At 41.9% G+C, this 26604-nt stretch overlaps 1 protein-coding gene across 1 annotated transcript in view; it reads right to left on the reverse strand.

The window, feature by feature from the left end:
• LOC133606398 (carbohydrate sulfotransferase 15-like) overlaps positions 1–26604 on the reverse strand; it is an 80687-nt gene that overhangs the window by 44754 nt on the left and 9329 nt on the right. The window contains exon 2 of the mRNA XM_072915045.1: positions 178–235. The gene's annotated coding sequence lies outside the window, so the exon portion shown is untranslated. The remainder of the gene's footprint in view (positions 1–177; positions 236–26604) is intronic.

The following is a 26604-nucleotide window of genomic DNA, read 5'->3' on the forward strand; positions in this document are numbered from 1 at the left end:
ACAGGTCACGACGTAAGTGTGATATGACGTTACAGTACTTCCATTGTTTGACAGCATTCCTCAAATGATTTTTCCTTGGTGACGCCACATGTTGCATAACAACTTGTTGCTAGGCAGATTTGGAGGGAGCAGAAACACACTGTGACTTGAGGTCTAGTAAAAAGAAATAAAACTCACCGGAGCTGTTTTCTTTTGGGCAGAGAAGCCCCTCGCCCCACACGGCCTCGGAAAGGGACTGCAGAAAAGGATAGAGAAATTGTTCAGGGACACAAAGTCTTTTGATTTTGTGGGCAATCTATAGAGATATAAAAGTAACACTTGCGAGGAGAGAGAGATTTTGCAGTCCGACAAAGTAAGACATCATGAAAATTATTTAACAAAGTGTCACAAATTGGATATTTATACACTTTTTCTTGATTGATTGCTTTGAAACAGCAGTCAACTAAAACCCCACAGACCTAAAAAGTGGTACTGATGGTAAACATTACACTTCATTGTTCTAAAAGTCCATCCATCCATCTTCTTCCGCTTATCCGAGGTGGGGTCGCGGGGGCAGCAGCCTAAGCAGGGAAGCCCAGACTTCCCTCTCCCCAGCCACTTCGTCCAGCTCTTCCTGTGGGACCCCGAGGCGTTCCCAGGCCAGCCGGGAGACATAGTCTTCCCAACGTGTCCTGGGTCTTCCCCGCGGCCTCCTACCGGTCGGACGTGCCCTAAACACCTCCCTAGGGAGGCGTTCGGGTGGCATCCTGACCAGATGCCCGAACCACCTCATCTGGCTCCTCTCCATGTGGAGGAGCAGCGGCTTTACTTTGAGCTCCCCCCGGATGGCAGAGCTTCTTACCCTATCTCTAAGGGAGAGCCCCGCCACCCGGCGGAGGAAACTCATTTCGTCCGCTTGTACCCGTGATCTTGTCCTTTCGGTCATAACCCAAAGCTCATGACCATAGGTGAGGATGGGAACGTAGATCGACCGGTAAATTGAGAGCTTTGCCTTCCGGCTCAGCTCCTTCTTCACCACAACGGATCGATACAGCGTCCGCATTACTGAAGACGCCGCACCGATACGCCTGTCGATCTCACGATCCACTCTTCCCTCACTCGTGAACAAGACTCCGAGGTACTTGAACTCCTCCACTTGGGGCAGGGTCTCCTCCCCAACCCGGAGATGGCACTCCACCCTTTTCCGGGCGAGAACCATGGACTCGGACTTGGAGGTGCTGATTCTCATCCCAGTCGCTTCACACTCGGCTGCGAACCGATCCAGTGAGAGCTGAAGATCCTGGCCAGATGAAGCCATCAGGACCACATCATCTGCAAAAAGCAGAGACCTAATCCTGCAGCCACCAAACCAGATCCCCTCAACGCCTTGACTGCGCCTAGAAATTCTGTCCATAAAAGTTATGAACAGAATGGGTGACAAAGGGCAGCCTTGGCGGAGTCCAACCCTCACTGGAAACGTGTCCGACTTACTGCCGGCAATGCGGACCAAGCTCTGACACTGATCATACAGGGAGCGGACTGCCACAATCAGACAGTCTGATACCCCATACTCTCTGAGCACTCCCCACAGGACTTCCCGAGGGACACAGTCGAATGCCTTCTCCAAGTCCACAAAACACATGTAGACTGGTTGGGCAAACTCCCATGCACCCTCAAGGACCCTGCCGAGAGTATAGAGCTGGTCCACAGTTCCACGACCAGGACGAAAACCACCCTGTTCCTCCTGAATCCGAGGTTGGACTATCCGGCGTAGCCTCCTCTCCAGTACACCTGAATAGACCTTACCGGGAAGGCTGAGGAGTTTGATCCCACGATAGTTAGAACACACCCTCCGGTTCCCCTTCTTAAAAAGAGGAACCACCACCCCGGTCTGCCAATCCAGAGGTACCGCCCCCTGTTCTAAAAGTGCTAAAAAAAAATACACAACAAAAGCAACTTTTGCTTGTATGAACACTTCCTATGAATAAAAATACAGAGCTCAGTATGAATCAGTGCATTGCTTGCCAATGTCGTCTGTTACCGTATTTTTCGGACTATAAATCAAAGTTTTTTTCATAGTTATACTCAGGAGCGACTTATGTGTGAAATTAATAACACATTAGCGTAAAATATCAAATATTATTTATCTCATTGACGTAAGAGACTAGACGTATAAGATTTCATGGGATTTAGCGATTAGGAGTGACAGATTGTTTGGTAAACGTATAGCATGTTCTATATGTTATAGTTATTTGAATGACTCTTACCATAATATGTTACGTTAACATACCAGTTGGTTATTTATGCCTCATATAACGTACACTTATTCAGCCTGTTGTTCACTATTCTTCATTTATTTTAAATTGCCTTTCAAATGTCTATTCTTGGTGTTGGATTTTATCAAATACATTTCCACAAAAAATGCGACTTATACTCCAGTGCGACTTATATATATTTTTTTCCTTCTTTATTATGCATTTTCGGCCGGTGTGACTTATACTCCGGTAGGGATGTCCCGATCCGATATTTGGATCGGATCGGCCGCCGATATTTGCAAAAAAAAATGCGTATCGGCAAGGCATGGGAAAATGCCGATCCAGATCCAGTTAAAAAAAAAAAAATCCGCTCCGTGTTTTCCAACGCACCTATTTAAATAGTACATTCCACTTTTCTGCTGCTCCCTAATTTCCGTTCCGCATTTTCCAGCACACCTTCAACACATCCACAAGTCTGTGGATTCTGACGCAGTTGCTTTTAGCTACTGGCATTACACGACAGGCTCTTCTCACTCTTTTCTGTGTCTCCCTCTCACAGACAGCAAGCGCACCTTCTTACACACGTCACATACTGTCACGACACACGTCACATACTGTCACGTCATACGTCACATACGTATACGTCCTCCCCGAGCAGAGAGGTAGCAGCATGGCTAGCGTTAGCTGTGATGCTAGCGCAGCCGTGCGAGCAACGCTCCCTCTAAGGTGCGCGCTTGTGCAATTGCGCACTGTTTAAACGTCCTCTGCGCATAGCAAATCTATGCCATGCACAAAATCAAATAAAAAAATAAGCGCATAACAATTTTCGACACACGGACACGACAGAGAAAACAGTTTTCGTCATCATTGTTCAAATATTATAACGTCTGTCGAGACGCTTATCTCCGTTCGGTGCCACACGTCCACACCATCAAAATGCCGAGGCAGGCAAACATTTCCACATCAACACCGTATGAAAAAATTTGTGATTTTTTTAGTTGTGATTTCCTTCTCTGCATGAAAGTTTAAAAGCAGCATATATTAATGCAGTATGAAGAAGAATGTTTTAATGTAGACATGCAGGCCTTGAAAGAAAATGTTGAAAATCAAGACTACATTTCCTGCAAATGGGTGCATTTCTACCCTATATTTTAACTTTAGATTTATTCTCATATCAAACTCTTTTGGCTGTCTTTTTGACACTTACCCTCCACACCCTGGATTATAAATAATGTAAATAATTCAATGAGATTATTTTGTGTGATGACTGTATTATGATGATAGTATATATCTGATAGTATATATCTGCATCATGAATCAATTTAAGTGGACCCCGACTTAAACAAGTGTGAAAAACTTATTGGGGTGTTACCATTTAGTGGTCAATTGTACGGAATATGTACTTGACTGTGCAACCTACTAATAAAAGTCTCAATCAATCAATCAAAACACATAGAATCATCATACTGCTGTGATTATATGCATCAAGTGTTCATTCAAGGCTAAGGCAAAATATTGAGATATCTATCGTGTATCGCAATATGGCCTTAAAATATCGCAATATTAAAAAAAGGCCATATCGCCCAGCCCTAGTTCAATGATGCCATTTATGTTTGTCATGTATAATTTTGTCTATTTTGTGTTTATCCTTGAATAAACAGGTCAGTTTCTTGTTACCAACCATTGTGTATTATTCACACTCACCTAATTCAGCTGGCTAGTTGTTATCAAGAGTACTAAAACCCTTTTCAACATGATTCTGACAACCTAGTAGGCTAAATAACTTTAAACTTTAATATATGCTCGGATAGGCCATTATCGGTCAGTATCGGTATCGGTCAGTATCGGTATCGGATCGGAAGTGCAAAAACAATATCGGTATCGGATCGGAAGTGCAAAAACCTGGATCGGGGCATCCCTATACTCCGGAGCGACTTATACTCCGAAAAATACGGTACATTACCTTATAAAAACTGTACAGTTTGTATTGATTATTTCTTCATTTTAAGACAATGGTGTGAACAAAAGCTCTGAGTGTCTGCATAAAGCTAATTATTTTTTTTAAATAAATGGTTGCATATTGTTCTAATGCAGGGGTGTCAAACTTGTTTTCATTGAGGGCCACATCGCAGTAATGGCTGCCTTCAGAGGGACACTTTTTTTAAATGAATTGAAATGATGCATGCGGGCAATAACCTGTGATTAATCAAAATAACCTGTGATTAATCAAAATTCATATTCTCATTAAATATATATATATATATATATATATATATATATATATATATATTTAATAACCGGAGGGTGTGTTCTAACTATCGTGGGATCACACTCCTCAGCCTTCCCGGTAAGGTCTATTCAGGTGTACTGGAGAGGAGGCTACGCCGGATAGTCCAACCTCGGATTCAGGAGGAACAGTGTGGTTTTCGTCCTGGTCGTGGAACTGTGGACCAGCTCTATACTCTCGGCAGGGTCCTTGAGGGTGCATGGGAGTTTGCCCAACCAGTCTACATGTGTTTTGTGGACTTGGAGAAGGCATTCGACCGTGTCCCTCGGGAAGTCCTGTGGGGACTGCTCAGAGAGTATGGGGTAACGGACTGTCTGATTGTGGCGGTCCGCTCCCTGTATGATCAGTGTCAGAGCTTGGTCCGCATTGCCGGCAGTAAGTCGGACACGTTTCCGGTGAGGGTTGGACTCCGCCAAGGCTGCCCTTTGTCACCCATTCTGTTCATAACTTTTATGGACAGAATTTCTAGGCGCAGTCAAGGCGTTGAGGGGATCCGGTTTGGTGGCTGCAGGATTAGGTCTCTGCTTTTTGCAGATGATTTGGTCCTGATGGCTTCATCTGGCCAGGATCTTCAGCTCTCACTGGATCGGTTCGCAGCTGAGTGTGAAGCGACTGGGATGAGAATCAGCACCTCCAAGTCCGAGTCCATGGTTCTCGCCCGGAAAAGGGTGGAGTGCCATCTCCGGGTTGGGGAGGAGATCTTGCCCCAAGTGGAGGAGTTCAAGTACCTCGGAGTCTTGTTCACGAGTGAGGGAAGAGTGGATCGTGAGATCGACAGGCGGATCGGTGCGGCGTCTTCAGTAATGCGGACGCTGTATCGATCCGTTGTGGTGAAGAAGGAGCTGAGCCGGAAGGCAAAGCTCTCAATTTACCGGTCGATCTACGTTCCCATCCTCACCTATGGTCATGAGCTTTGGGTTATGACCGAAAGGACAAGATCACGGGTACAAGCGGCCGAAATGAGTTTCCTCCGCCGGGTGGCGGGGCTCTCCCGTAGAGATAGGGTGAGAAGCTCTGTCATCCGGGGGGAGCTCAAAGTAAAGCCGCTGCTCCTCCACATCGAGAGGAGCCAGATGAGGTGGTTCGGGCATCTGGTCAGGATGCCACCCGAGCGCCTCCCTAAGGAGGTGTTTAGGGCATGTCCGACCGGTAGGAGGCCACGAGGAAGACCCAGGATATGTTGGGAAGACTATGTCTCCCGGCTGGCCTGGGAACGCCTCGGGATCCCCCGGGAGGAGCTGGACGAAGTGGCTGGGGAGAGGGAAGTCTGGGCTTCCCTGCTTAGGCTGCTGCCCCCGCGACCCGACCTCGGATAAGCGGAAGAAGATGGATGGATGGATGGATGGATATATATATATATATATATATATATATATATATATATATATATAAACAGTGGGGCAAAAAAGTATTTAGTCAGCCACCGATTGTGCAAGTTCTCCCACTTAAAATGATGACAGAGGTCTGTAATTTTCATCATTCTCAACTGTGAGAGAGACAGAATGTGAAAAAAAATCCAGGAATTCACATTGTAGGAATTTTAAAGAATTTATTTGTAAATTATGGTGAAAAATAAGTATTTGGTCAATAACAAAAATTCAACTCAATACTTTGTATTATAACCTTTGGTGGCAATAACAGAGGTCAAACGATTACTATAGGTCTTTACCAGGTTTGCACACACAGTAGCTGGTATTTTGGCCCATTCCTCCATGCAGATCTTCTCGAGAGCAGTGATGTTTTGGGGCTGTTGCCGAGCAACACGGACTTTCAACTCCCTCCACAGATTTTCTATGGGGTTGAGGTCTGGAGAGTGGCTAGGCCACTCCAGGACTTTCGAATGCTTCTTACGGAGCCACTCCTTCGTTGCCCGGGCGGTGTGTTTGGGATCATTGTCATGCTGGAAGCTTTCATCTTCAAAGCTCTCACTGATGGAAGGAGGTTTTGGCTCAAAATCTCGCGATACATGGCCCCATTCATTCTTTCCTTAACACGGATCAGTCGGCCTGTCCCCTTAGCAGAAAAACATCCCCAAAGCATGATGTTTCCACCCCCATGCTTCACAGTAGGTATGGTGTTCTTGGGATGCAACTCAGTATTCTTCTTCCTCCAAACACGACGAGTTGAGTTTATACCAAAAAGTTCTATTTTGGTTTCATCTGACCACATGACATTCTCCCAATCCTCTGCTGTATCATCCATGTGCTCTCTGGCAAACTTCAGACGGGCCTGGACATGCACTGGCTTAAGCAGGGGGACACGTCTGGCACTGCAGGATTTGATTCCCTGTCGGCGTAGTGTGTTACTGATGGTAACCTTCGTTACTTTGGTCCCAGCTCTCTGCAGGTCATTCACCAGTTCCCCCCGTGTGGTTCTGGGATTTTTGCTCACCGTTCTCATGATCATTTTGACCCCACGGTATGAGATCTTGCGTGAAGCCCCAGATCGAGGGAGATTATCAGTGGTCTTGTATGTCTTCCATTTTCTGATAATTGCTCCCACAGTTGATTTTTTCACACCAAGCTTCTTGCTTATTGTAGATTTACTCTTCACAGTCTGGTGCAGGTCTACAATTATTTTCCTGGTGTCCTTCGACAGCTCTTTGGTCTTGGCCATAGTGGAGTTTGGAGTCTGACTGTTTGAGGCTGTGGACAGGTGTCTTTTATACAGATAACCAGTTCAAACAGGTGCCATTAATACAGGTAACGAGTGGAGGACAGAAGAGCTTCTTAAAGAAGAAGTTACAGGTCTGTGAGAGCCAGAGATCTTCCTTGTTTGAAGTGACCAAATACTTATTTTCCACCATAATTTACAAATAAATTCTTTAAAATTCCTACAATGTGAAATCCTGGATTTTTTTTTTCACATTCTGTCTCTCACAGTTGAAGTGTACCTATGATGAAAAATACAGACCTCTGTCATCATTTTAAGTGGGAGAACTTGCACAATCGGTGGCTGACTAAATACTTTTTTGCCCCACTGTATATATATATATATATATATATACCGTATTTTTCGGAGTATAAGTTGCACTGGAGTATAAGTCGCATTTTTTTGGGGAAATGTATTTGATAAAAGCCAACAGCAAGAATAGACATTTGAAAGGCAATTTGAAATAAATCAAGAATAGTGAACAGGCTGAATAAGTGTACGTTATATGAGGCATAAATAACCAACTGGTATGTTAACGTAACATATTATGGTAAGAGTCATTCAAATAACTATAACATATAGAACATGCTATACGTTTACCAAACAATCTGTCACTCCTAATCGCTAAATCCCATGAAATCTTATACGTCTAGTCTCTTACGTGAATGAGATCAATAATATTATAATGTGTTAATCATTTCACACATAAGTCGCTCCTGAGTATAAGTCGCACCCCCACTATGAAAAAAACTGCGACTTATAGTCCGAAAAATACGGTATATATATGTATATAATTTGACAGCATTGATATAAATGTGTACCATTAATCCCCTCATATTATTACACCATTGCCTATGCACTCGATTATTATATTATTTTTTTTCATGTACAAACTAATGTTATATTTACTAACATACTTTTGTAATACACTATATAATAATGTAATAGAAATTTGGTATGATTTGATAACGTTTGGAAGATACGCATTTGTTCATGTAAAAATCGAAATAATTATTTGCATTTAGTAAAAAAAATAATGTATTTTATCAACACCCATTTTTCCCAGGCTTTCGCGGGCCACACACAATGATGTGGCGGGCCAGATCTGGCCCCCGGGCCTTGAGTTTGGCACCAGTGTTCTAATGCGTGGAAACTTGAGACAAGAATATGTTGCTTGACACCCTAAAAGAAACATGTCTTCTTTCAATTATTATTTTCTAAGTTGTATGCATAAATCACTAATCCTCGCCTCCATGATTCTTACAGGTAACATTATCACTGTTTTAATTTGTGGTATCGTCCAAAACTAATGTAAAGTATCAAAGAAGAGAAGAATAAATGATTATTACATTTTAACAGAAGTGTAGGGACTTGTCAACGCTCTTATTGTGTAAGACAGGTAAGTCGAGAGTAAATCCAGGTTACCTGCATGACATGTAGCAGCTTGATCTCACTTTGTTTGCTCTGAGTCAGAGAGGACCTGATGTCTGTAAAACAGTGGTTCTTAACCTGGGTTCGAACGAACCCTCTGGGGTCGGTGAGTCGGCCTCAGGGGTTCGGCAGAGCCTCCGCCACAGCGGTCAAGACACACCAGACTCATGAATTGATTAACATGGACCCCGATAATTAAACAAGTTGAACAACTTATTCGGGTTTTACCATTTAGTGGTCAATTGTACGGAATATGTACTGTACTGTGCAATCTACTAATAAAAGTGGGGGGAGGGCCGGGGCTGTGTTTACTAACAAGACATCATTGTGGAGCTGAAGCCGAGTTTCTTAACATGGAGATATTCTAGAGCTGGGGTGCTCATTACGTCGATCGCGATCTACCGGTCGATCTCGGAGGGTGTGTCAGTCGATCACCAGCCAGGCATTAAAAAAATAGTCCTAAAAATGAGCGATCATAAATCTTCACTATGACGTCACTTTCGTCACTTGATTGACATTCACGGCACCCGAGGGTCTTCTGAGATGACGCTGGCTGCTGCCAGCTCATTAAAATTACCGACTGGAAGGCGAGAAACACTTTATTTCAACAGACTCTTGCGCCGTACCTGTTGTCAAAACTCCAAAGACCGACTGCACAGTTGCACAATAAAAGCTCTGCTTCATCCTGCCTGCGCTACCAAAATAAGAGTCTCAGAAAGCTGGCGTGCACAAGCTAGCAAGCTACGGAGTTTGCCGACAATGTATTTCTTGTAAAGTGTATACAAAGGAGTACGGAAGCTGGACAAATAAGATGCCAAAAACCAACCACTTTCATGTGGTATTGGACAGAAAGGAGGACTTTTTTTCTCCTCCATTCGAAAATGCGGACGTTATCATCACCACTGTCTGATTCCAATCAATGCAAGTCATCACAATCAGGTAATACACCAACTTATATTCTTGTCTTCATGAAAGAAAGGAATCTATATGTGTTAAACATGCTTGTATTATCTTTAACCACCTTTAACTCGTTAACAATATTAACTATATGTGTTAAACATGCTTGTATTATCTTTAACCACCTTTAAGTTGTTAACAATATTAACTATATGTGTTAAACATGCTTGTATTATCTTTAACCACCTTTAAGTTGTTAACAATATTAACTATATGTGTTAAACATGCTTGTATTATCTTTAACCACCTTTAAGTTGTTAACAATATTAACTATTTGTGTTAAACATGCTTGTATTATTTTAACCACCTTTAACTTGTTAACAATATTAACTATGTGTGTTAAACATGCTTGCATTATCTTTAAACACCTTTAACCTGTTAACAATATTAACTATATGTATTAAACATACTTGTATTATCATTAAACACCTTTAATGTATTAACAATATTAACTATATGTGTTAAACATGCTTGCATTATCATTAAACACCTTTAACTTGTTAACAAAAACATATATTTCATAAATAAGTAAATATAAATTATATATATGAATGAGGTAGATCCCCACGACTTGATCAATTGAAAAGTAGCTCGCCTGCAGAAAAAGTGTGAGCACCCCTGTTCTAGACTGACCATCCGTCCTCTTTTCCCCGGACATGTCTTCTTTTGCGGGGCTGTCAGGGCAGAGTTTCTTAAATGCCTCAAATGTCCCGCATTTTGAGTTAGGGTTGCGTGTGTTTTCAATGTACGTTCAGGGTTAAGAAGGGGTTAAAAACAAAACAAATTGTGCCATGCAGTAGCATTCGTGAGGGAGGGGCAGAGACAGAGAGAGAGAGAGAGCGAGGGAGTGGATTGATTGATTGATTGAGACTTTTATTAGTAGATTGCACAGTGAAGTAGGGATGTCCCGATCCAGGTTTGTGCACTTCCGATTCGATACCGATATTGTTTTTGCATTTCCGATCCGATACCGATACTGACCGATACCGATACTGACCGATACTGGCCTATCCGAGCATGTATTCAAGTTTAAAGTTATTTAGCCTACTTAGTTGTCAGAATCATGTTGAAAAGGGTTTTAGTACTCTTGATAACAACTAGCCAGCTGAATTAGGGGAGTTTGAATAATACACAATGGTTGGTAACCAGAAACTAACCTGTTTATTCAAGGATAAACACAAAATAGACAAAATTATACATGACAAACAGAAATGGCATCATTGAACTAGGGCTGGGCGATATGGACTTTTTTTAATATTGCGATATTTTAAGGCCATATTGCGATACACAATATATATCTCGATATTTTGCCTTAGCCTTGAATGAACACTTGATGCATATAATCACAGCAGTATGATGATTCTATGTGTTTTGATTGATTGATTGAGACTTTTATTAGTAGGTTGCACAGTGAAGTACATATTCCGTACAATTGACCACTAAATGGTAACACCCCAATAAGTTTTTCAACTTGTTTAAGTCGTGATACAGATATATACTATCATCATAACACAGTCATCACACAAGATAATCACATTGAATTATTTACATTATTTATAATCGAGAGGGTAGGGGGGGCCGCCGGATGTAAGTGTCAAAAAGACAGCCAAAAGAGTTTGATATGAGAATAAATCTAAAGTTAAAATATAGGGTAGAAATGCACCCATTTGCAGGAAATGTAGTCTTGATTTTCAAAATTTTCTTTCAAGGCCTGCATGTCTACATTAAAACATTCTTCTTCATACTGCATTAATATATGCTACTTTTAAACTTTCATGCAGAGAAGGAAATCACAACTAAAAAAATCACAAATTTTTTCATACGGTGTTGATGTGGAAATTTTTGCCTCAGCATTTTGATGGTGTGGACGTGTGGCACCGAATGGAGATAAGCGTCTCGACAGACGTCACAATATTTGAACAATGATGACAAAAACTGTTTTCTCTGTCGTGTCCGTGTGTCGAAAATTGTTATGCGCTTATTTTTTTTTTTTGATTTTGTGCGTGGCATAGATTTGCTATGCGCAGAGGACGCTTAAACAGTGCGCAATTGCACAGGCGAGCACCTTATAGGGAGCGTTGCTCGCACGGCTGCGCTAGCATCACAGCTAACGTTAGCCATGCTGCTACCTCTCTGCTCGGAGAGGACGTATACGTATGTGACGTATGACGTGACAGTATGTGACGTGTGACGTGACAGTATGTGACATATGACGTGACAGTATGTGACGTATGACGTGACAGTATGTGACGTGTGTAAGAAGGTGCGCTTGCTGTCTGTGAGAGGGAGACACAGAAAAGAGTGAGAAGAGCCTGTCGTGTAATGCCAGCAGCTAAAAGCAACTGCGTGAGAATTCACAGACCTGTGGATGTGTTGAAGGTGTGCTGGAAAATGCGGAACAGAAATTACGGAGCAGCAGAAAAGTGGAATGTATTATTTAAATCGGTGCGTTGGAAAATACGGACCGGAGTTTTTTTTAAAACTGGATCTGGATCGGCATTTTCCCATGCCTTGCCGATACGCAATTTTTGGCAAATATCGGCAGCCGATCCGATTCAAATATCGGATCGGGACATCCCTATAGTGAAGTACATATTCCGTACAATTGACCACTAAATGGAAACACTCGAATACGTTTTTCAACTTGTTTAAGTCGGGGTCCACGTTAATCAATTTCTTTCAAACTGTCATTGCTCAAAACATAATATTGAATCAAAATCAATGTTATTATCAATTATTGACCTATCCAAGGTTCCGATTACTTCGCATCAAATATTCCACTTTGAAAAATATTTTTGGTGGAAGATGTTGCATATTTTGTGTGTTTGCCATTAAAACACAGTTTTGTTTGACAAAAAAGGGCGGAAAACAAACAAACAAAAAAACAACATAAAAAAACAAAAACATTTTGAAATGAGGGATAGATCTGAAGTTGATGTAGACTCCAGAGATTTAAGCGTTAAATATAAAATGCATGTATGCCCTGGTACGACATTATCATCATTTCATGACCGAAGCAAAACAATTTTTACACTTCTATACTGAAATAAATACACCTACAACGTATTAAATAAAAACGAAGAAAAAACTACCAGCAGCGGTAAAGTTTAGATCCATGAAGGAAAGAAGAAAGTGAATGAATGTTTACAACTGAATACATTTACATATGTATACACATTTGTTTTCTTTTTTTATTATTTTTTTTAATGAATTAAGTAACGCTTATGACAACCTTTTTCCAAAACACAATATAGAATGTGAGATATAACAGGATAATACATACTAGAGATGCGCGGATAGGCAATTATTTCATCCGCATCACAAAACTCGTCAACCATCCGCCATCCACCCGAACTAACATTTAATCAAAACCGCACCCTCCCGCACCCGCCCGTTGTTATATATCTAATATAGACGATGCAAGGCATTAGTGAGGTTATAAAGCTTTTGCCTGTTAAAGAAAGGAGACTGATCCAATGCAGCAGAGACATTCAATGCGTGCCACGCTGTCACGGCCCAGACGCACACCAGTGCGCAATCATCTGGGAGCCGCGCAGAGCGCACCTCCTAGCGCGCTCGCGCCACTCAAACTGCTGCAGGCAGCTGCGTTCTATCTTGTTTTAACATCCTGTGGCACTCTTCTGGGATCACGGCGGACGAAACTGCTCATGCTCAGGGTGTTTGTGGAGATTCGGGGTTTTGCACAAATGTGATGCACCATGTTAGATGTCCCGGTTTTGTGACTGTCGTAGACATAAACAGCGTCGCAGCTCTTGCAAATCACGTAGCCAGCATTACTATCATCCTGATTTACAACCTTATAAAAACGAGTCCACGCTGAACTTTTCTGGCCTTTTTTTCCCCTGGTCTTTAGTATTCCCTTTTTTAGTTTGTCGCGTACCACGTTTGCTGCCGGCGTTGCCATCTCTTTTTTTTTTTCTTCTTCTGTTGTGGCATATGCTGCAGGTGCCTGCTCGTTTTTCGTATGTGGGTAACAACATTTAACTATGTATATATTAGAGATGCGCGGTTTGCGGGCACAACCGCGGAGTCCGCGGATTATCCGCGGATCGGGCGGATGAAATTAAAAAAAATTAGATTTTATCCGCGGGTCGGGTCGGGTGGTTGAAATAAAAAAAAAATTAGATTTTAAATAGATTCAGGCGGGTGGCAGTTAAACCAATTGGGAAATATATATACATAGTTAAATGTTGTTACCCACATACAAAAAACGAGCAGGCACCAGCTGCATATGCCACAACAGAAGAAAAAAAAAAAAAAAGAGATGGACACTTTTACGGAGCGGAGAAGGGACGCCTCGCCGGGGTCCGGGACCGAGGCCCCTTCCCCCGAGAGCCGTAGCTGAGGCGATCCGCGAGAAGGGCCCGACGCACGTCCAGGGTCACCACCGCGCCCACCGCACCGACACCCCGCCTCGTCCGCCTTCGCCGCGGCCGGCGTCACGCGCAGCAGGTAAGCAGCTTACCTGCCCGCCACCCCCGTGGCCGGGGGCTCGTAACAGGGGTCACTCCGCGCGCTCCGCCCGCGCAGCTTACCTGCCCGCCACCCCTGTTGCCGGGGGCGCGTAACAGGGGTCACTCCGCGCGCAGTGCGCTCACGAAAGGGGTGGGGCTCACCCTGGTTGATATAAACAGCAGCTAGGACGGTGGCCATGGAAGTTGGAACCCGCTAAGGAGTGTGTAACAACCCACCTGCCGAATCAACTAGCCCTGAAAATGGATGGCGCTGGAGCGTCGGGCCCATATACCCGGCCGTCGCCGGCAGCGAGACGCGCTTGGAGGTGCGTTCAGCGCGGCTTCCATATGATTGCACACTGGTGTGCGTCTGGGTCGTGACAGCGTGGCACGCGAATGTCTGGGCTGCATTGGATCAGTCTCCTTTCTTTAACAGGCAAAACCTTTATAGCCTCACTAATGCCTTGCATCGTCTATATTAGATATATAACAACGGGCGGGTGCGGGCGGGTGCGGTTCTGATCAAATGTTACATCGGGTGGATGGCGGAAGGTTGACGACTTTCTGATGCGGTTGCAGATGAAATAATTGCCTATCCACGCATCTCTAATATATATATATATATATATATATATATATATATATATATATATATATATACATCCTGAAAATATGCAAACAAAACTGTGTTTAGATAATTGATACTTCAAACTTGCATAAATAAATATTAAGGAATATAACATAATTTGGCTTCTGAGAGTTTCAAAATGTAATGAATAAAATGCTAAAGTTGTTGATAAACAAGCAATTATTTTAATAATTAAATATGGTCATTTTAAATGAATTATTATGATAATTTAAAATCAATTATTTCAAATATGTTTATTTTAATGTATAATTCTATGGCTGGATGTAATAAGGAGTCAGGAAAAAATACAAATAAAAATACAATTAATTTTGATGTTTTTAGCAAAATATAGTAAACATGTATTTATTTTTTTATTTTTTTTAAATTATTAAATATATTTATTTTTAGGTAAGATAAACATAATAATACAATTTATCTCTAGTCTGGATGATTTAGTTCTTGTCACCCTGTTGTCCTCCCGTCATGAAAAAAGGCTGTCCTCACTCAGGTCCGCATGGAGCTGGAGGGGGCGTGGCTTCCAGCTCCGGCTGAAAATCGGGAGATTTTCGGGAGAATATTTGTCCCGGGAGCTTTTCGGGAGAGGCGCTGAATTTCGGGAGTCTCCCGGAAAATTCGGGAGGGTTGGCAAGTATGATATGTATACACATTTGTTTTCTTTTTTTTATTATTTTTTTTAACGAATTAAGTAACGTTTATGACAACCTTTTTCCAAAACACAATATAGAATGTGAGCTATAACAGGATAATACATACTAGAGATGCGCGGATAGGCAATTATTTCATCCGCATCACAAAAGTCGTCAACCATCCGCCATCCACCCGAACTAACATTTAATCAAAACCGCACCCTCCCGCACCCGCCCGTTGTTATATATCTAATATAGACGATGCAAGGCATTCGTGAGGTTATAAAGCTTTTGCCTGTTAAAGAAAGGAGACTGATCCAATGCAGCAGAGACATTCAATGCGTGCCACGCTGTCACGGCCCAGACGCACACCAGTGCGCAATCATCTGGGAGCCGCGCAGAGCGCACCTCCTAGCGCGCTCGCGCCACTCAAACTGCTGCAGGCAGCTGCGTTCTATCTTGTTTTAACATCCTGTGGCACTCTTCTGGGATCACGGCGGACGAAACTGCTCATGCTCAGGGTGTTTGTGGAGATTCGGGGTTTTGCACAAATGTGATGCACCATGTTAGATGTCCCGGTTTTGTGACTGTCGTAGACATAAACAGCGTCGCAGCTCTTGCAAATCACGTAGCCAGCATTACTATCATCCTGATTTACAACCTTATAAAAACGAGTCCACGCTGAACTTTTCTGGCCTTTTTTCCCCTGGTCTTTAGTATTCCCTTTTTTAGTTTGTCGCGTACCACGTTTGCTGCCGGCGTTGCCATCTCTTTTTTTCTTCTTCTTCTGTTGTGGCATGCTGCAGGTGCCTGCTCGTTTTTCGTATGTAAAGCCGCTGCTCCTCCACATCGAGAGGAGCCAGATGAGGTGGTTCGGGCATCTGGTCAGGATGCCACCCGAACGCCTCCCTAGGGAGGTGTTTAGGGCACGTCCGACCGGTAGGAGGCCGCGGGGAAGACCCAGGACACGTTGGGAAGACTATGTCTCCCGGCTGGCCTAGGAACGCCTCGGGGTACCACAGGAAGAGCTGGACGAAGTGGCTGTGGAGAGGGAAGTCTGGGCTTCCCTGCTTAGGCTGCTGCCCCCGCGACCCGACCTCGGATAAGCGGAAGAAGATGGATGGATGGATGGATGGATAAATAGTTAACTTTTCACAGTAACGCATTACTTTTTGGTGTAAATCACTGAGTTAGTAGCTGAGTTACTTTTGAAATAAAGTAACTAGTAACTGTAACTAGTTTTCAGTAATCAACCCAACACTGGTTAAGAACCACTGCTGTAAAAGCACCAAGCGTCACACGGGCTTCTATAAAGTTGATATTGGGACATATTTATTTTCTAAAGCAGGAGAAGCCAGTCGCTAAAGTAATCCAGAACTTACTGACGGCATGCATGTGGTTTTCAGAGTGCGGAAAGTTCCCATTTCATATTCACAACACGTCAATCAAAAGGGTTCAGGTGCCAGACTAGGTCTGAGTGAAAAACCACATCGGACGGTGCCTTAGAAATAACATCTTAATATCAGCGCGCACAATGGAAGAAGGTAAAAGCATTAGCCATGTGAAAAATGACTTGACGGCAAGGAAATGACGAATGAAGATAAAAATGAAACTCCTTTTTAGTTGGTTTTTTTTTGGCTTAGAAAAGACAATGTTGTAAACTCACAAGCCTAACTTGAAATAGAAAGTAGTGCCAGATCACTCCTGCCGTCCTCCCGCATTCTCCTGTCCCATTTGGAGTGGTGGACCCCCAGTTTAAACAACCTGATATGATACTTCTCTCTCGTCCGCCTTCTCATACTTGGAGCATTACCTCAACCCTGTGAAGGAGGCCAAAAGAAGCAAAAGTTTGGACGTCTCGCTCCACTATTTCAAGGTGACGGTGGTGGGACAATCCACCCTGCAGACCAGATACACCACAAGATAGCACGCCTGGGGGGTGTTGTCTTGGGTGTGTGCACGCAACAATGTAGACATTAACACATCTGTATCCTGTGCGTGCAGAAATGTCACTGCCCTAGTGTGGGCATGACAGAAAATAATAGACAACCACTGCCATAGAGCAGTAGTGTTTTCTATTGGGGCTCCAGTACTCTGGAATGGCCTCCCAGTAACAGTTAGAGATGCTACCTCAGTAGAAGCATTGAAGTCCCATCTTAAAACTCATTTGTATACTCTAGCCTTTAAATAGACCCCCTTTTTAGACCAGTTGATCTGCCGTTTCTTTTCTCCTCTGCCCCCCTCTCCCTTGTAGAAGGGGAGGACACAGGTCCGGTGGCCATGGATGAAGTGCTGGCTGTCCAGAGTCGGGACCCGGGGTGGACCACTCGCCTCTGCATCGGTTGGGGACACCTCTGCGCTGCTGACCCGTCTCTGCTCGAGATGGTCTCCTGCTGGCCCCACTCTCACTATTATGTTATATCCACTACGGACTGGACTCTCACTATTATGTTAGATCCACTATGGACTGGACTTTGACTATTATGTTAGATCCACTATGGACTGGACTTTCACTATTATGTTAGATCCACTATGGACTGGACTCTCACTATTATGTTGGATCCACTATGGACTGGACTCTCAATATTATGTTAGATCCACTATGGACTGGACTCTCAATATTATGTTGGATCCACTATGGACTGGACTTTCACTATTATGTTAGAACCACTTTGGACTGGACTCTCACTATTATGTTAGATCCACTATGGACTGGACTTTCTCACTATTATGTTAGATCCACTATGGACTGGACTCTCACAATGTTACGTTAGATCCACTATGGACTGGACTCTCACACTATTATGTTAGATCCACTATGGACTGGACTCCCACACTATTAACTAGATCCACTATGGACTGGACTCTCACGCTATTATGTTAGATCCACTATGGACTGGACTCTCCCACTATTATGTTAGATCCACTATGGACTGGACTCTCACACTATTATGTTAGATCCACTATGGACTGGACTCTCACACTATTATGTTAGATCCACTATGGACTGGACTCTCACTATTATGTTAGATCCACTATGGACTGGACTCTCACTATTATGTTAGATCCACTATGGACTGGACTCTCGCTATTATGTTAGATCCACTATGGACTGGACTCTCACACTATTATGTTAGATCCACTATGGACTGGACTCTCACACTATTATGTTAGATCCACTATGGACTGGACTCTCACTATTATGTTATATCCACTATGGACTGGACTCTCACTATTATGTTAGATCCACTATGGACTGGACTTTGACTATTATGTTAGATCCACTATGGACTGGACTTTCACTATTATGTTAGATCCACTATGGACTGGACTCTCACTATTATGTTGGATCCACTATGGACTGGACTCTCAATATTATGTTAGATCCACTATGGACTGGACTCTCAATATTATGTTGGATCCACTATGGACTGGACTTTCACTATTATGTTAGAACCACTTTGGACTGGACTCTCACTATTATGTTAGATCCACTATGGACTGGACTTTCTCACTATTATGTTAGATCCACTATGGACTGGACTCTCACAATGTTACGTTAGATCCACTATGGACTGGACTCTCACACTATTATGTTAGATCCACTATGGACTGGACTCCCACACTATTAACTAGATCCACTATGGACTGGACTCTCACGCTATTATGTTAGATCCACTATGGACTGGACTCTCCCACTATTATGTTAGATCCACTATGGACTGGACTCTCACACTATTATGTTAGATCCACTATGGACTGGACTCTCACTATTATGTTAGATCCACTATGGACTGGACTCTCACACTATTATGTTAGATCCACTATGGACTGGACTCTCACTATTATGTTAGATCCACTATGGACTGGACTCTCACTATTATGTTAGATCCACTATGGACTGGACTCTCGCTATTATGTTAGATCCACTATGGACTGGACTCTCACACTATTATGTTAGATCCACTATGGACTGGACTCTCACACTATTATGTTAGATCCACTATGGACTGGACTCTCACAATATTATGTTAGATCTACTATGGACTGGACTTTCTCACTATTATGTTAGATCCACTATGGACTGGACTCTCACAATATTATGTTAGATCCATTATGGACTGGACTCTCACTATTATGTTGGATCCACTATGGACTGGACTCTCACTATTATGTTAGATCCACTATGGACTGGACTCACACAATATTATGTTAGATCCACTATGGACTGGACTCTCACAATATTATGTTAGATCCACTATGGACTGAACTCTCACACTATTAACTAGATCCACTATGGACTGGACTCTCCCACTATTAACTAGATCCACTATGGACTGGACTCTCACACTGTTAACTAGATCCACTGTGGACTGGACTCTCACACTATTAACTAGATCCACTATGGACTGGACTCTCACACTATTAACTAGATCCACTATGGACTGGACTCTCACACTATTAACTAGATCCACTCGACGTCCATTGCACCGGTCCCCACATCTGCGGTCCCCTCCAAGGTTTCTCATTGTTATCCCATTGGGCTGAGTTTTTCCTTTCCCTAATGTGGGATCTGAGCAGAGGATGTCAATGTGGATTGTGCAGCCCTTTGAGACACTCGTGATTTAGGACTATATAAGTCAACATTGATTGATTGATTGATTGAAGAATTTGGAGGTAATCCTCCTTTGTCATTGTCCCATTTACTCTCTGTAAAGCAGCAGTTCCTTTGGCAGCAAAACAGGCCCAGTGCATAATACTATCACCACTATGCTTGACGGACTATTATGTTAGATCCACTATGGACTGGACTCTCACACTATTATGTTAGATCCACTATGGACTGGACTCTCACACTATTATGTTAGATCCACTATGGACTGGACTCTCACACTATTATGTTAGATCCACTATGGACTGGACTCTCACTATTATGTTAGATCCACTATGGACTGGACTCTCACACTATTATGTTAGATCCACTATGGACTGGACTCTCACACTATTATGTAAGATCCACTATGGACTGGACTCTCACACTATTATGTTAGATCCACTATGGACTGGACTCTCACTATTATGTTAGATCCACTATGGACTGGACTCTCACACTATTATGTTAGATCCATTATGGACTGGACTCTCACTATTATGTTGGATCCACTATGGACTGGACTCTCACACTATTATGTTGGATCCACTATGGACTGGACTCTCGCTATTATGTTAGATCCACTATGGACTGGACTCTCACTATTATTATGTTAGATCCACTATGGACTGGACTCTCACTATTATGTTAGATCCACTATGGACTGGACTCTCACTATTATGTTAGATCCACTATGGACTGGACTCTCACTATTATGTTAGATCCACTATGGACTGGACTCACACTATTATGTTAGATCCACTGTGGACTGGACTCACACTATTATGTTAGATCCACTGTGGACTGGACTCTCACTATTATGTTAGAGCCACTATGGACTGGACTCTCTCACTATTATGCTAGATCCACTATGGACTGGACTCTCACACTATTGTGTTAGATCCACTATGGACTGGACTCTCACACTATTACGTTAGATCCACTATGGACTGGACTCTCACACTATTATGTTAGATCCACTATGGACTGGACTCTCTCACTATTATGTTAGATGCACTATGGACTGGACTCTCACACTATTATGTTAGATCCACTATGGACTGGACTCTCACAATATTATGTTAGATCCACTATGGACTGGACTCTCACATTATTATGTTAGATCCACTATGGACTGGACTCTCACAATATTATGTTAGATCCACTATGGACTGGACTCTCACACTATTAACTGGATCCACTATGGACTGGACTCTCACACTATTAACTAGATCCACTATGGACTGGACTCTCACACTATTAACTAGATCCACTCGACGTCCATTGCACCGGTCCCCACATCTGCGGTCCCCTCCAAGGTTTCTCATTGTTATCCCATTGGGCTGAGTTTTTCCTTTCCCTAATGTGGGATCTGAGCAGAGGATGTCAATGTGGATTGTGCAGCCCTTTGAGACACTCGTGATTTAGGACTATATAAGTCAAGATTGATTGATTGATTGATTGAAGAATTTGGAGGTAATCCTCCTTTGTCATTGTCCCATTTACTCTCTGTAAAGCAGCAGTTCCTTTGGCAGCAAAACAGGCCCAGAGCATTATACTACCACCACCATGCTTGACGGTAGGGATGGTGTTCCTGCGGTTAAAGGCCTCACCTTTTCTCCTCCAAACATATTGCTGGGTATTGTGGCTCAATTTGTGTTTCATCTGACCACAGAACTTTCCTCCAGAAGGTCTTATCTTTGTCCATGTGATGTCAACAATCAGATGCACAAATATTTACTTATCTGTTCTTTGTAATGTTTGTTCTTTAGTGTCCGCTCGGACGCGAGTAAAACCACAATGCTGACATTGTGCAGCTGTTTCATCACAAGGCAGAACATTGGACTAGCTGGGGGGTTATCTTTGAAAGTTACAACACTTCACATTCTCTCTCACACACACACACACACACACACACACACACACACACACACACACACACACACACACACACACACACACTTAGAGAGCTTGTACAAAAATTCAAGGATTCCGCAGCGCTAATCGCACAACTGGCAAGCGGTCTTAAAACAACAGATTTGCTCATTACTTTAACTTACTTTATTTGTCGCCATGGAGACGAGGATTAGTGATTTAGAAGTAGATAAAACATTGTCGACTGCGGATGGATGTTAGCCATGTCTTAAAGCAGCTCTTCAGTGTTATAACTTCACCTTTGTCTTTACTTTTTACACCGAAATGCGTCCATTCTCCCTTTTCTGTCTATACACTGTGTCTGCTTGTAAGTACTCTGTGTGTGTGCGCTGCCGAACATGCTCCTCTGCTCGTAAAACCAGCAATGTCATGACATAAAGACACGCCGTCATGCCCGTTAACAAAAAAACAGGGAAAAAAATTAGAAACCGGTACTTTTCAGACAGAGTATAGTACCGTTTTTGATTCATCAGTACCGCAATACTATACTAGTACCGATATATCGTACAACCGGAGTACAAACTAGGGCTGGACGATATGGCCTTTTATTAATATCTGGATACTTTTAGGCAGAGGTGGGTAGTAACGCGCTACATTTACTCCGTTACATCTACTTGAGTAACTTTTGGGATAAATTGTACTTCTAAGAGTAGTTTTAATGCAACATACTTTTACTTTTACTTGAGTATATTTATAGAGAACAAACGCTACTTTTACTCCGCTACTTTTATCTACATTCAGCTCGCTACTCGCTACTAATTTTTATCGATCTGTTAATGCACGCTTTGTTTGTTTTGGTCTGTCAGACAGACCTTCATAGTGCCTGCGTTTCAACAAATACAGTCACTGGTGACGTTTCACTCCGTTCCACCAATCAGATGCAGTCACTGGTGACGTTGGACCAATCAAACAGAGCCAGGGGTCACATGATCTGACAAGTTGAATAACTTATTGGGATGTTACCATTTAGTGGTCAATTGTACGAAATATGTACTGTACTGTGCAATCTACTAATAAAAGTTCCAATCAATCAATCAAAAGTGTGAAGGAAAAAAGACCCTTTTTTATTTCAACCGTACATCCCGTCAAAAGCCTAAAGACTGACTGCACAGTTCCTGTCTTCACAATAAAAGTGCCGCTCCATCGCGCCTGCGCTTTCAAAATAAGAGTCCCCGAAAGCCATCGCAAACAAGCTAGCAAGCTACGGAGTTTGCCGCCAATGTATTTCTTGTAAAGTGTATAAAAACGAATATGGAAGCTGGACAAATAAGATGCCAAAAAGCAACCACTTTCATGTGGTATTAGACAGAAAGGAGGAACTTTTTTTCTCCTCCATTTGAAAACGTGGACGTTATAAGCAATACTGTCTGATTACAATCAATGCAAGTCATCAGAATCAGGTAATACACCAACTTATATTCTTGTCTTCATGAAAGAAAGGAATCTATATGTGTTAAACATGCATGTATATTCATTAAAACACCTTTAACATGTAAACAAAAACGGCAAAATAAATAAATATAAATTATATACTGTATATATCAATGTATGTATATATATGTGTATATATATATATATATATATATATATATATATATATATATAGATATATATATATATATATATATGTGTGTGTATATATATATATATATGTGTGTGTATATATATATATATATATATATATATATATATATATATATATATATATATATATATATATATATATATATATATGTGTGTGTGTGTGTGTGTGTGTGTGGTGTGTGTGTGTGTGTGTGTATATATATATATATATATATATATATATATATATATATATATATATATATATGTGTGTGTATGTTACTCATCAGTTACTCAGTACTTGAGTAGTTTTTTCACAATATACTTTTTACTTTTACTCAAGTAAATATTTGGGTGACTACTCCTTACTTTTACTTGAGTAATAAATCTCTAAAGTAACAGTACTCTTACTTGAGTACAATTTCTGGCTACTCTACCCACCTCTGCTAATAATGTTGTTGTATGCACAACGGCTATAAACGAACATTTGAAAAGAAAACACCCGACAGCGTTCTTGCCATCACCATCAACTAGTCAATCGTCCGCGTGAGTATACGTTGTCATCATTACACAAAAACATGAATGTGTCATTTGTATCTGCGTTGTAAATTCATAAACTAAAACACTGTTTCGCTCTGAGAGGCGCGTTTGGCGTGCCTGTTCAGTGTTTACAAAGATGCGCTCCTCTTTAACGCTAACGTTAATTAGTTGTGCAAATACCTTTTACAACATTAACAGTTACATATACTATGTACAAACCAACAATTAACTTTCACTTTAATCATACTATCATTGTTGTGTTATTAAGCAAAATAAGCAATAATTTTACTTTTGTTGAAATGTTTACACTGTTACAGAATATTTCGTTTTGCACTTTTTTGTATTGGATGTTTATCTTTATTTTTGCACATTTTAGCAAATAAGCAATACTTTTACTTTTGAAATGCTTATACTATTGCAGAATATTAAGATTGCACTGGATGTTTACTTTTATATTTGCACATTAAAAAGCAAATAAGCTACTTTTAATTTTGTTAAATGTTAAAAGTTTTAAATGTTTACATTGTTACAGAATATTTTGTCATGTTGTTGTCAATGTTGACTGAGTGGCCATACTTTTTTTTTGTTGTAAATAAAAGCCATGCCTTTTGAAAAAACTGGCCTACATTTATTTTTTTCATCTTCATTTTAAATAAAAAAATAATCGGTAAAAGGAAAAATAATCTATAGATTAATCGAAAAAAATAATCTATAGATTAACCGATTAATCGAAAAAATAACCTATAGATTAATCGATAGAAAAATAATCGTTAGCTGCAGCCTTAGATGTCACTAAGATGACATATCAAAACAACACTCAATTAAAGTGCACTTTTTGTACAGAACGCCACTACAATAGTTTCAAACCAATAAAGTGCACTTTTGTGCATGATGTCACACAAGATATTTCAATAAGTGTCAAATAAAAATGAGCTGCATAATAGTGTATTTCCTTCATTATGTGGTAGGTTCCTGCGGACGTTATCTCCTTCTGTTGTTGACTATTTTGTTTCATACGGTGTTGATGTGGAAATGGTTGCTTGGGCATTTTGTGGGTGTGGCACCGGCCGGAGATGTTGACATGCGGAGTTTCAAGCACTCTTCATTCTCTAGCGGGTGACTTTTCAAATGATGCTACACATTAGCAGTGCTGCTACTTTTTGTAGCAACGCTTTTGCCGCATACTTGACATATTACGGTTGTCTGTTCAACATCTTCCCGCTTGAAGCCAAACCACCGCCGGACGATGGACCCCCTGCTGTTTTTCTTGGGAATTAATTCTTCTTCCTCCATTTGTTACCAGATTCGCACCTCCTCTCTCTCTCTCGTATTATTTAGCATCACAGCTAAAGTTACCCATTCTGCTACCTCTCTGCTCCGCCAGAGCGTATGACGTTGCGCGCGCGAAAGTATGTGACGCATGTAAGAAGGTGCACTTGTTTTATGTCTCTGCGAATAGGAGAGACAAGAAAGAGTGATAAAAGCCTGCAGTGTAATGCCTGCAACTAAAAGCAACTGCGTGAGAACGTATACCGTATTTTTCGGACTATAAGTCACAGTTTTTTTCATAGTTTGGGGGTGCGACTTATACTCAGGGGCGACTTATGTGTGAAATGATTAACACATTAGCGTAAAATATCAAATAATATTATTGATCTCATTCAGGTAAGAGACTAGACCAGGGGTCGGCAACCCGCGGCTCCGGAGCCGCATGCGGCTCTTTGATCACTCTGATGCGGCTCAGCAGCTCACTTGCTGAACCCCCCAATTTTCCCGTGAGACTTCCGGATTTCAGTGCCTCTCGCAGAAAACTCCCGGGATTAATATTCACCGATTTTCACCCTTGCGGCTATAATAAGGGCGTGCTATGATGGTACAACATTTGGCGCCCTCTACAATCTGTGTTAACAGCGTGCCAGCCCAACACTTGTCATACAATATACATCTTCTGCTTGCACACGTACGTGACAACAAGGCATACTTGGTCAACAGCCACACAGGTTACACTGACGGTGACCATATAAAACTACTTTAACACTCTTACTAATAATGCGCCACACTTTGAACCAAAACCAAACAAGAATGACAAACACATTTCGGGAGAACATCTGCACCTTAACTTTAGCGTCCCTTCACTGGCTCCCTGTGCGTTACCGAATCAATTTTAAACTCCTTTTATTTGTTTTTAAATGTCTAAACAACCTCGCGCCAACCTATCTCTCCGACCTCCTTCAGCCTTACTGCCCCACCCGATCCTTAAGATCAGCCGATCAGCTGCTGTTGACGGTCCCTGACACAAGGCTGAAGCTTAGAGGTGACAGAGCTTTCGCCGTTGCTGCTCCCAAGCTCTGGAACGACCTACCCCTGAGTGTTAGACAAGCCTCCTCTCTTCCTGTTTTTAAATCTCTCTTAAAAACATACTTTTTTTCCATGGCTTTTAACACTGAGTGATATCCATCCTGCAATGGCACCCCATAATACACCTGCTGTGAACCTGTTTTTATGTTTTTATTAATTCTATTTTAATTATTTATTTTTTATCGTGTTCTGTTTGTGTTGTGTTGTGTTTGCTCGGTACTCGTTTTATCTTTTAACCTGTTCATT

The sequence above is a fragment of the Nerophis lumbriciformis genome, linkage group LG02 (genome assembly GCF_033978685.3).
Source record: "Nerophis lumbriciformis linkage group LG02, RoL_Nlum_v2.1, whole genome shotgun sequence".
In the NCBI taxonomy this organism is placed as follows: domain Eukaryota; kingdom Metazoa; phylum Chordata; class Actinopteri; order Syngnathiformes; family Syngnathidae; genus Nerophis; species Nerophis lumbriciformis.